This window comes from Thalassophryne amazonica, chromosome 16, assembly GCF_902500255.1.
Source record: "Thalassophryne amazonica chromosome 16, fThaAma1.1, whole genome shotgun sequence".
NCBI lineage: Eukaryota > Metazoa > Chordata > Actinopteri > Batrachoidiformes > Batrachoididae > Thalassophryne > Thalassophryne amazonica.
Window position 1 is genome coordinate 79872168 of NC_047118.1, and position 13410 is coordinate 79885577.

The following is a 13410-nucleotide window of genomic DNA, read 5'->3' on the forward strand; positions in this document are numbered from 1 at the left end:
CTTAGTAGAAGCCAGTTGCTGGCTTTATGACTTCTTCCCTGACCTGGAAGATTTAGACAATTTATTTGCTCTGGGAGCCTTCCTGTCTGGGTGTGACAACCTGAGCTGTACCTGCCTTTCAGTCCACCAAACTCTGACCATGAGTCCGACTGGACTGACATTGATGATGATGATGATACGGAGGAGACGGCACTCCAGGTCACTGCCTCTTTCTTTTTTAAAATTCAAGACAGTCCAGGACGGCAGCACCAACAGCGAGTTCTGTCTGCACTGGACCAGCTCCTGCAAGACAAATCTGATATGGTAGCTGCCTATCCAGAACTCTGCTGTTTGGTTAATATCTCTCCCCGCTCCTGTATTAAGTCATCTGTTTTGATTGGTCACTGAGTTTGTTTTGTTGGTTCTTTTGTTTTGTGTATTCTTTCAAGCAGCTGGCTTTCCCAAATGGCTCTTTTGTTAGTTTATTTGGTTTCTATGGTTCATTTCAGTGGTTTCTTTTGTTTTGTGTATGCTTTCAAGCAGTTGGCTTTTTCAAATGGCTCTTTTGTTAGTTTATTTGGTTTCTGTGGTTCATTTCAGTGGTTTCTTTATTTTTTATGTTCTTTGCTTAAGCGACTTCTTTCTACCTTTGCTAGCACTTTATGTAGCCCTATTGTAGGTTTATCTATTTGCCCTCCAAGTTTATTTTGTTGGTTATCCTGCATTTTATGTTCTGGTATTATTCAAGGGTTGTTCTCAATGTCCTACATCAGGTTGTCTTCCTCTCGGTGACGTTATTGGGATGACTGTTTTTGCTGGTTAATTTCCTGTTTCATTTGGTTCCCCTAGTGGTAAGCCATGTCCTTCAGCGACTTCACACTTCCCTCCACCCTTTAGTTCAGATAACTTATCCTGATGCACTCCACCATTGTAAACAGTCACAGGGGAGGGTTTGTTGTTTTGGGAGTTCCCGCCAAGCATCTGTCCCATGTCCTCCCTCTGACCCGACCACAGCTCTCGGCCACCCCCGGGATGTCCCCCTGACTCTTCGGGGCTCCTTCCTCTGCCTCACAGCTGGCTCCCTAATGTTTCTGTGCACCTTCATAGGCCTCATGGCCGCCCTCCTGACATGGCATTAGACCTTTCTGACTACACGGCTGTCTCCTGGCTCCTGCCACGGACCCCGATGGGTTATACGGCAGACCGAGTGACTGCAGCTTGGTCCGGTCTTCCTCATTGCCACCCTCATGGCTCACCCTTGACCCGTTATAAGCCTGAAGCCCAGCCCGTTAGGTTCCTGTCCAGTTTTTGCCGGCCATACAGCTACCACACAACCTCTCCCCTGGGGACCCTGGTGGGTCACCCGGCCTCTGTCCTGACTCTGCCTTGGACCCTTATGGGTTGCTCGGCCCCTGTTTTTACTCCATCTGGGATCCAGAGGGATCGCGGGATTTGTCTCTTGACCGTGTTTTTGCCCTTTGATGGTGGCACAACCGCGCAGGCTTTTCTGTTGTCAGTTTGGGGGGGTCCTGTGACCTCTCTCCGGTTCTCCTTTTGGGCGAACATCTGCAAAATAGGAGGACTACACAACCTTCTGCCCACAACATCTTCCTGCCTTACCATTGGAAGCCTTGCCCTCATGGGTTTTCCCTTCTTAGTAGGATTTTACTCTAAAGATTTAATCATTGAAATAATAAATATATCTTACATTAACATATGGTCCCTCACACTGACCCTAATTGCCACCTCTTTTACTGCTATTTACTCTACACGGCTAATTTACCTAGTAATTTTAAATTTTAGCATCAATGGAAATCAAGCTTGTTCATTTCCTTGCATTGATATGTACGTACCAGAGTCCTGCCAAATGGCAGCTGTGAATAGCCCAGCTTGTCACCAGTGTTATGTAAATGAGACCGTTACATTTGTAACAAGTAACTCTAAAGACACTACTCAGCGGGGGCTAGGGAGATGGACAGGAATGCCAGAGTACCATCTCAATGGTACTAATGCAACTTATATGCTAGTAGACAACTAAAAGAAAGGTTTTGATTTTTTTTTTTTTTTTTTTTTTTTATGTTTCCAAGTGCTTCCTATTGCATGATGACATCATGTGCTTCCTGCCCCTTCTGGCTGAAGACATGGTGGATGCAAATCTTCAAAGATTTGCACAGGGGAGAGATAGCTCCGACCAACTGTCCAATGTCTACACCTTGGGTCGTGTCTGGTGTGGTAGATCTGGACCATATATGTTTAGAGGTTCTGTTTGTTGAGGTTTTGAGTATAAAAAAATTGGAACCAGAAAAGCACTCGGAGAGCGTAGACTTCTGCTAAGCAGCTTGTTTCAAATCAAATCAATTTTATTTATATAGCGCCAAATCACAACAAACAGTTGCCCCAAGGCGCCTTATATTGTAAGGCAAGGCCTTACCTTGCCTTACAATATGAGGTTTCCCCCCATATTGTGATTTACACCTCAAACTAAAATTTCTACATTAATTTTGTCAACATTATCAGATTCTTTGACCATGAAGACATATCCATAGCATTTGGAATTATATTTGTACCACTATTACGTCAATAGTTATTATGGCTAATATTATTTTGTTATTTCTATATTATTATTATTTCTATCATTACTAGGTGGCATTTGACCTAGTGACAAGCTGTGTGACTATCAATCAATCAATCAACTTTTTTCTTATATAGCGCCAAATCACAACAAACAGTTGCCCCAAGGCGCTCCATATTGTAAGGCAAGGCCATACAATAATTATAAAAAACCCCAATGGTCAAAACGACCCCCTATGAGCAAGCACTTGGCCACAGTGGGAAGGAAAAACTCCCTTTTAACAGGAAGAAACCTCCAGCAGAACCAGGCTCAGGGAGGGGCAGTCTTCTGCTGAGACTGGTTGGGGCTGAGGGAAAAAACCAGGAAAAAGACATGCCGTGAAGGGGGGCAGAGATCGATCACTAATGATTAAATGCAGAGTGATGCATATGGAGCAAAAAGAGAAAGAAACAGTGCATCATGGGAACCCCCCCACAATCTACGTCTAAAGCAGCATAACCAAGGGATGGTCCAGGGTCACCCGATCCAGCCCTAACTATAAGCCTTAGCGAAAAGGAAAGTTTTAAGCCTAATCTTAAAAGTAGAGAGGGTATCTGTCTCCCTGATCTGAATTGGGAGCTGGTTCCACAGGAGAGGAGCCTGAAAGCTGAAGGCTCTGCCTCCCATTCTACTCTTACAAACCCTAGGAACTACAAGTAAGCCCGCAGTCTGAGAGCGAAGCGCTCTAATGGGTAATATGGTACTACGAGGTCCCTAAGATAAGATGGGCCCTGATTATTCAAACCCTTATAAGTACGAAGAAGAATTTTAATTCTGTTCTAGAATTAACAGGAAGCCAATGAAGAGAGGCCAACACGGGTGAGATATGCTCTCTCCTGCTAGTCCCCGTCAGTTCAGTACTCTAGCTGCAGCATTCTGAAATTAGAGGTCATCATGTCTTTATGTCTGTAAGACAATCCTGCAGTTTAGCTAATTGGTGCGAATCCTCTGGCTTCATGGATAGATAAAGCTGGGTATCATCTGCGTAACAATGAAAATTTAAGCAATACCGTCTAATAACACTGCCTAAGGGAAGCATGTATAAAGTGAATAAAAATTGGTCCTAGCACAGAACCTTGTGGAACTCCATAATTAACTTTAGTCTGTGAAGAAGATTCCCCATTTACATGAACAAACTGTAATCTATTAGACCAAATATGATTCAAACCACCGCAGCGCAGTGCCTTTAATACCTATGACATGCTCTAATCTCTGTAATAAAATTTTATGGTCAACAGTATCAAAAGCAGCACTGAGGTCCAACAGAACAAGCACAGAGATAAGTCCACTGTCCGAAGCCATAAGAAGATCATTTGTAACCTTCACTAATGCTGTTTCTGTACTATGATGAATTCTAAAACCTGACTGAAACTCTTCAAATAGACCATTCCTCTGCAGGTGATCAGTTAGCTGTTTTACAACTACCCTCTCAAGAATCTTGAGAGAAAAGGAAGGTTGGAGATTGGCCTATAATTAGCTAAGATAGCTGGGTCAAGTGATGGCTTTTTAAGTAATGGTTTAATTACTGCCACCTTAAAGGCCTGTGGTACATAACCAACTAACAAAGATAGATTGATCATATTTAAGATTGAAGCATTAAATAATGGTAGGCAACAACTACTGGCAACAATCTGGGCACAAACGGGTAAAGATACGGAACAGTAATAGTAAAAGGTAGACACTGTTTATGTTTGCATTCTTGCTGAAATGTATTGCTTACAGATTGTCTGAACACACCTGGCACTGCCACAACATCTCCTTTCTGCATTTGCCACACGTGAACTTGTTACAATAAACACAACATTTAGTGGCATGGTTATTCTTGCAGCAACACTTAACCTGGCACAATGCCCTTTTCCCTGTGTCAGGTGTGGGTGGTTGCTGCTGAAGGTTTTCCTTATCCACCTCCTTGGCTGCCATGTGAGACTGTGCAAGCTCTCTTGCAAGCTTCACCAAGAAGTCCACCCGTCTCTCTTTGATCCCAGTACATGCCTGATAAAGCACATGTGCATTCAGTGGTGCAATGTCAATCAGGTTGTAAAACACAGCGACTGGCCAACGCCGTGTTCCTGAACGTACAGTGTACTTTCGCACCCTCTGGTCCATGACATCCACACCGCATTTCAGGCTGTTGTAGTCGGTGACTGTGTTAGGTTTTTTTTTTTGGGGGTATCCCCCGTCTCCACCACACTGTGCATGCTACTGAGGATGCAGACAGTCTTTCTTCGTTTGGGCGAGGGAGTTTTTCTTTCCCACTGTCGCCAAGTGCTTGCTCACAGGAGGTCGTTTTGACCGTTGGGGTTTTTCTGTAATTATTGTATGGCTTTTGCCTTACAATATGAAGCACCTTGGGGCAACTGTTTGTTGTGATTTGACGCTATATAAATAAAATTGATTTGATTTGATTTATGGACAAAGGAAGAACCATTACCACAGACAATATTTTTTACCTCATTGTCATTAGCACAACGACTGCTCAGCCGGAAGACCACCCTCCTTGGCACAGTAAACAAGATTCGCCGTGAACTTCCAGATTCTGCCAAAAAGACTTTGGACCGCGAGGAATTCAGCACACAGGTGTTTTCAACCTCTGGTGCCACAATGACCACCAGAGCAAGAGACTTTTTCCAGGCTAGTGAGACGCCATTCCTCTCCAACTTACGGGTTATCTGCTTTAAGCTGTGAGTTTGTGAGTTATACCACGGAGTCAGGCACTTCTGACTTCTACTCTGCACCAACACAGTGCAGAGTAGCTACCTAAACTCTGTGAGTGAGATAGAGTATCTCGTCAATAGTTTTACATCCTCATTGATCACAACTTTGGATGCTGTAGCTCCTCTGAAAAATAGAGCCTTAAATCAAAAGTGCCTGACTCTGTGGTATAACTCACAAAGTCGTAGCTTAAAGCAGATAACCCGTAAGTTGGAGAGGAAATGGCATCTCACTAATATAGAAGATCTTCACTTAGCCTGGAAAAAGAGTCTGTTGCTCTGGTGGTCAGTGTGGCACCAGAGGTTGAAAACACCTGTGTGCTGAATTCCTCGCAGTCCAAAGTCTTTTTGGCAGAATCTGGGAAGTTCACGGTGAAGATCTTCACTTAGCCTGGAAAAGAGTCTGTTGCTCTATTAAAAAAGCCCTCCGTAAAGCTAGGACATCTTACTACTCATCACTAATTGAAGAAAATAAGAACAACCCCAGGTTTCTTTTCAGCACTGTAGCCAGGCTGACAGAGTCAGAGCTCTATTGAGCCGAGTATTCCTTTAACTTTAACTAGTAATGACTTAATGACTTTCTTTGCAAATAAATTTTAACTATTAGAGAAAAAATTACTCATAACCATCCCAAAGACATATCGTTATCTTTGGCTGCTTTCAGTAATGCTGGTATTTGGTTAGACTCTTTCTCTCCGATTGTTCTGTCTGAGTTATTTTCATTAGTTACTTCCTCCAAACCATCAAGATGTCTATTTGACCCCATTCCTACCAGGCTGCTCAAGGAAGCCCTACCATTAATTAATGATCAATCTATCTTTATTAGTTGGCTATGTACCATAGGCTTTTAAGGTGGCAGTAATTAAACCATTACTTAAAAAGCCATCACTGGACCCAGCTATCTTAGCTAATTATAGGCCAATCTCCAACCTTCCTTTCTCTCAAAAATTCTTGAAAGGGTAATTGTAAAACAGCTAACTGATCATCTGCAGAGGAATGGTCTATTTGAAGAGTTTCAGTCAGGTTTTAGAATTCATCATAGTACAGAAACAGCATTAGTGAAGGTTACAAATGATCTTCTTAGGGCCTCAGACAGTGGACTCATCTCTGTGCTTGTCCTGTTAGACCTCAGTGCTGCTTTTGATACTGTTGACCATAAAATTTTATTACAGAGATTAGAGCATGCCATAGGTATTAAAGGCACTGCGCTGCAGTGGTTTGAATCATATTTATCTAATAGATTACAATTGTTCATGTAAATGGGGAGTCTTCTTCACAGACTAAGGTTAATTATGGAGTTCCACAAGGTTCTGTGCTAGGACCAATTTTATTCACTTTATACATGCTTCCCTTAGGCAGTATTATTAGAAAGCATTGCTTAAATTTTCATTGTTACGCAGATGATACCCAGCTTTATCTATCCATGAAGCCAGAGGACACACACCAATTAGTTAAACTGTAGAATGTCTTACAGACATAAGACATGGATGACCTCTAATTTCCTGCTTTAAATTCAGATAATACTAAAGTTATTGTACTTGGCCCCACAAATCTTAGAAACATGGTGTCTAACCAGATCCTATCTGGATGGCATTACCCTGACCTCTAGTAATACTGTGAGAAATCTTGGAGTCATTTTTGATCAGGATATGTCATTCAAAGCGCATATTAAGCAAATATGTAAGACTGCTTTTTTGCATTTGCGCACTATCTCTAAAATTAGAAAGGTCTTGTCTCAGAGTGATGCTGAAAAACGAATTAATGCATTTTTTCCTCTAGGCTGGACTATTGTAATTCATTATTATCAGGTTGTCCTAAAAGTTCCCTGAAAAGCCTTCAGTTAATTCAAAATGCTGCAGCTAGAGTACTGATGGGGACTAGAAGGAGAGAGCATACCTCACCCATATTGGCCTCTCTTCATTGCCTTCCTGTTAATTCTAGAATAGAATTTAAAATTCTTCTTCTTACTTATAAGGTTTTGAATAATCAGGTCCCATTTTATCTTAGGGGACCTCGTAGTACCATATCACCCCATAGAGCGCTTCGCTCTCAGACTGCAGGCTTACTTGTAGTTCCTAGGGTTTTTAAGAGTAGAATGGGAGGCAGAGCCTTCAGCTTTCAGGCTCCTCTCCTGTGGAACCAGCTCCATTCAGATCAGGGAGACACACCACCCTCTCTACTTTTAAGATTAGGCTTAAAACTTTCCTTTTTGCTAAAGCTTATAGTTAGGGCTGGATCAGGTGACCCTGAACCATCCCTTAGTTATGTTGCTATAGACTTAGACTGCTGAGAGGTTCCCATGATGCACTGAGTGTTTCTTTCTCTTTTTGCTTCTGTATGCACCACTCTGCATTTAATCATTATGATGATCTCTGCTCTCTTCCCACAGCACGTCTTTTTCCTGGTTCTCTCTCTCAGCCCCACCAGTCCCAGCAGAAGACTGCCCCTCCCTGAGCCTGGTTCTGCTGGAGGTTTCTTCCTGTTAAAAGAGAGTTTTTCCTTCCCACTGTAGCCAAGTGCTTGCTCACAGGGGGTCGTTTTGACCGTTGGGGTTTTACATAATTAACAATATAAAGCACCTTGGGGCAACTGTTTGTTGTGATTTTGGCGCTATATAAAAAAATTGAGTGATTGATTGAATTATCTATGAATATCTATAAATGGTTCCATAAGCTTCCTACCACATTTTCCGATAGTTTTTCCCCCATGGTATGACTGGGGTCTTTGCCAAGATATGGGATGTGTTGCTTACATACTTGGATTTCAGGTCACTGCCACCCAGATCTTTATGCCAAACTTGTCAGGTTTTTGTTGCTATGTACTGCGGAAACAGCAACGAGTCTTAGTTGGAAAAAGTTGCTCTCTATGGTGATGTGCCTTCCTGGGTTGTAAGAAAGTGATGCAGTTGGCAACAAAAGACCACCAAACGTCAGAGACGTTCACTGCAACTCGTTCACCTTGCGTGTGTCCTTGTCATCGAAGCGTAGGTGGCCGCATGATGTCCTGGAAGCGGTTTTGAGCCATAATCTTGCTGATCAGGGCACTCCCCGTGTTTGCTGACCAGTCCTGTCATGCACCGCGGAAGGCGGACAGTCCCTCGCAGTCATGAGGATTGCAAGGTACCCATTAAGGTTGCAGGGAGGGCCATGATCCAGCTTCCATGCTGTGTCTGGTGTGCATGCTGGACATCCACTCCTGAATGTCCGAAGCATTTCCAGAGTTATGAAACAGAGAAAACTCTGTAAGCGGCTCAACACCTTCTTCTGGCCAAAGCAGTTGGCTCTCCATCTGTGGCTGACATTCAACTGGGCTGTGATGCAGAGGCCTTCCGATCTGTTCTTCATGCCATACTGTGCCATCTTTTGCCATCTCTTCAGCCACTTGTGTATCTCCATGCGACCTCTCTTTTCTGGAGGTGGCGAAGCTCTCCCATTCTACAGGGTGATCATATGTTTGAAATTTGATTAGATAAATGTGTGAAATAATGTGAAATTGACACAAAGATTATTATTTGATTATAATTCCAAAAACATATCTAGTACGAGGTCTATTAGATAAGAAACGACACCTTTATTTTTTTTTAACTATATGGATTTGAATGATGTGACGATTACACCAATCATGCTTGAACCCTCGTGCGCCTGCGTGACTTTTTTTCACGCGTGTCGGTCCCGTCATTTCCCTGTGTGCAGGCCTTGCGTGAGATGTGGTCCAGCACTCTCGGCTGAATCCTTTGTTTCACACGCCGCTCGAGACGGCGTGTTGTTTTATCAAAAGTTTTTCTGGACCTCTGAGGAATATCCGAGTGGACACTATTCGAGAAATTAAGCTGGTTTTCGGTGAAAAGTTTAACGGCTGATGAGAGGTTATGGGGTGTTTCTGTCACTGGTAAGGACTTCCCACGGAGCGGGATGTCGCGCAGCGCTTCCAGGCGCCGTCGTCGGCCTGTTTCGAGCTGAAAACAATCTAATTTAAGGCTTAATTCACCCAGGACGGTCGTGAGAGAACAGAGAGAATTCAGAAGAGGCCGGCATGAGGACTTTATGCGACATTCCACTGTTTAAGGGACATTTTTTAATGAAGACGTGCGCGCAAAATTCGCCAAGTCGTTTCCGTGAGCGACTCTGCGAATCTGTGTGCGCGCGACAGGAAAAATACCTCCGTGTTGAAAACCATTTGTAAAATTCAGGGCGGCTTTGATGGCTTTCAACAAGTGAGTAACTGAGAAATTGTTTAACCAGCTTGGGCATGTTCCAACTTGTCCGTTAAGGTTTCCAACGGAGGTGTTTTTCCTGTTGCGACCCCCCGCGGTCGGGTCTGGCCCGACATGCGACTCTTGCCCGCACGTTCTTTCATTACAAAATGTCCGTTAACAATGGAATGTCCGAATAAACTCCTCATGCCAACTTCTTCTGAAAGTTCTCTGTTCTCTGACGACTTCCTGGGTCAACAGAGCCTGAAATGTGGAAGTTTTCAACTTGAAACGGCGAGACACTGCCGCCTCGAAGCGCAGATCACCATCAGGCGCCGTAGGCCTTCCTTACGGCGACACTACCAGACCAAAATTGTTGTGTGTTGGGGGGTGTGGCTGGATATTTTGGTGTTCTTTTCTTTTCTTTGCTCTTCAGGTGGCATGGAAACTGATTTGTTTGTGGAGAAGGTGCTGGCTGAAGAGTCCTCACCCTCATCAACATCATGTGTAGCACCTGTGACTGGTGTTCACATGCAACCTTAAAGACTTTCAGCTGAAGCAGATAATTGGATGGCGTTCTGCATTTAAGTCATGTGTGATTCAAGCAGAACTGCCGGGAACTCGACCTTGTGATGTTCGTTTGTGAGACGCTGAGGACCGCGCCTGGGTTTGACACATCGAGCCCATGAAGCAAGGAAGGGTGAGGACACATGCTGTCAGCACACATCAAAGGTGATTAAGTGTTTGACTAATTGTTGATAGTAACTTGGTGTTTTGTTACACAGTATACTTGAATTGTGATGAGAATTGTGCAGCTTGCTTCTCACTGCTGTGGTGTGCGGATAAGTGATCCTCCACCTGTTGTGAGAAGCTGCTCATTTGCATAAAGTTAAAAAAGATACAGACCTGAATGTGTTGCTGATAGCGTGTGTCTTTTGAAAGATATTGTTGTAACTGCTGACTTACCTCACCTCTTCTTTGCTTCACAGAGAGTCAGTTTGTCGTGTCCACCTGGGGGGTGTTTGGCGGTGGTAGTGGGTCCAGGAGCGCCGGGCTTTGATCCTTGCGGGCGCTGGAGAGCGTGCCAACAGTCACTCCACCAGAAGGACGCTATTTTTGTTTTTACACTTTTTATGCAGCGGGTGAAATAAATATATTGTTTTTGGAACCGCTTTTCTGGTTATTTGTAGCGCTGGGTTCCGTCTGACGCTGGTCCGCTCCTCAACCCGCGTCGACACATAACAAAAATCTCTCATCAGCCGTTAAAATTTTCACCAAAAACCAGCTGAATTTATCAAATGGTGTCCACTCAGTTGTGCCTTACAGTTTTGAAAAAATTTTGATCAAACAAAGCAGCAGTCTCTGAGCCATTCCTAAACAATGAAAAAATCGACGAGAGGGTGGGCCACTCCTCACTCAAAGACTGCCCACAGGCGAATGACGTAACCGACAGGCGTGAAAAAAAACTCTCACATACCCACGAGGGTTCAAGCATGTCTGATGTAATCACACGTGATTCAAATCCATATGGTTCTTGAAAAAAATAATAAGGTCGGATACTTTTCTAATAGACCTCGTATGCCTCCTTTGTACTAATTTAGGATTGTTTTCACACTGCAAAAAGTGGCATATTGATTAGTCAAAATAGCTCAAGTTCAGATTTTTTAACCTTATTTTAAGTAATTTTGACTTTTGAAAAACTGCCAATAGGTAAAGATATTTTTACATAAATTTAGACAAAAAAACAACCCTCAGCTACTTGAAAAAAGACATTTTTTATTTAAACTTTCATAAAAAACTAAGTAAAAACATCTTATCAAGACATTTTGTCTTGTTTTAAGTCAAAATATCTTACCCCATTGGCAAACATTTTTTTCTTGACAAGTCAAAATTACTCAAATTAAGATAAAATAGTATTTTTTGAGCAATTTTAACTTATTAAGATGGTACTTTTTGCAGTGCGTCTCTTCCTAAAACACAACAGCCATAATCATCAAACGACAATAGGAAATCTTACCAGAAGAAATTTAAGAGTCGGAACTCAGCACAAGGGTTATTTCTTCTCCATCGGAGTCACAGGGGTTGACATGGTTGAGGATCATGTCCAAAGCCTGCTGAGCGCTGTAAACCTTTGGAATCTTTGCTTCTCAGTCAACAGAGTAAGTGAAATATGTGTTGTGACCTGGCTATTTATCCACCTGGAGGCCCTGGATCATCATCGTTCACACCCATCCCTGTTTACCATTAGCATTTAGAAAGTTGTTCATATTAAAGTTACAGATTTATTCATAAAACACGAAACAGAATAGTCATCTTCACTGTCCTTTCTATAAAACTAACCATGGTCTGTTTTCCATCAGATATTGTGTCGTACAAATATGGAATGATAAAAGAAATGTAACGGAGAGCTCATCATCACTGCAACCTTTTAAAAGAAAACTGCCTATACATTTAACTCCTGAAGCTTAGTTTTGTGTTTTAAGTCTTAAATTTGGTCAATTTTTTTGGTCATTTTTTTAAAACTCACTACTGTTTTATTGAGACTATTTATCTTTGTCGTATTGTTGATTATTTGATTGCATGCATATAGTTCTTGAATTAGTGGAACAAAGTTTCACAATACAGCCTCCACACCATGGCCTATAACACTTGCATTGTCTGTCACTCTGGCACATTCCGTTCTAATGGCTGCATGTACATAAGAAAAGGTGGCCTAATGAGTTTGCCATTTGGCAGCCTCTGGTAGAAAAAGGAGTAGTGAGAAAATGCTGGTAGTCCCAGCCCTGTTTACACATAGACGGTAAGAGCTCCCGGAAGCGTCCTGGAAGAGTTTTTGGCCGTCTTAAGGATCACACGCCGTTGTTAACGCCAGCGCTAGGGGGCGTGGCTTAGACAGACACACACTGCTCCAGCAGTGGCTCCAGGCGCGTTTCATCGAGATCATGAGCTTCAGTTTTGTTAAGTTCCTCTTTCGTCCCTTTTGCGCTCTTGCTTCGCAGACTGTTCGGTGATAAAAGCTCTTTCTTCCACCTTTTCTCAACGAATTGTAACGTTTTTTACTTTTTCCCTTCGTTCAGGAATCGTGTGCCGTGTGACTGGGCCAGGCGTTGTTGCCATGAGCTTTATTACTTATATTAGGCTGAAGCTCATAGAGCTGTGTAATAAATGTTGTCATTGTATGGAAAACTAAATCTCCTGTAGTTAGTTAAGTGGCGTTTTATTCTTTTAGTGCAACTATTTAAAAAATCCACTATTTCTGTATCATCCATCATGACTTTTGTTATCCATCCACTTTTGTTCATGATATGGTACCAACACACACACACACACACACACACACACACACACACACACACACACATAGTGATGGCAATTTCGAAGTCTCGTGAACCAATGAGCCACTGCAACACAACTGGCTGAAAATCGACACACTGCTTCGACGAATTTGATACAGTTTGAAGGGTGACATCTGCTGGATTGCTTTGAGAATTACCTTGAGCGAGTGCCCTGACAAATGTTTGCATTAATTCATGACTGATGTGGTTTGTTCTTGAAAAATAATAATAAAAAAGTCATGTGTTATTGTGTCTTTGTTAATGTAATCAATAGTCCCTACAGATGCACACATAATGGTTCTGAAAGCCTTTATTATAGACTATATGTAGATTTGTGTTATCATTCCTCAAACTATATTTGGATAAAATGTGGTGTCGCCCAGTATTTGAGCCGGTCTTCTCCTCTGGAGGGAGGCATATGTTGGGTCAAACCTTTGTAGTAAAGCCCTGAAGGCTTTGCTTTCCACTATTTTGAACGGTTGTGCATCTTCCACAACATAGTCCACCAGTGCCTCATCCAAATCAGCTTGTCTGACTTTAATGGAAATACAGTATGGCACACTGAGCTATTTTTGTTTATGA

The 13410-nt window shown here is 42.6% G+C and overlaps 1 pseudogene; it reads right to left on the reverse strand.

Annotated features, from left to right (window-relative positions):
* Positions 1–4696, reverse strand: part of LOC117528768 — a 64041-nt pseudogene extending 59345 nt beyond the window's left edge.
* Between the last annotated feature and the right edge of the window lie 8714 nt (positions 4697–13410).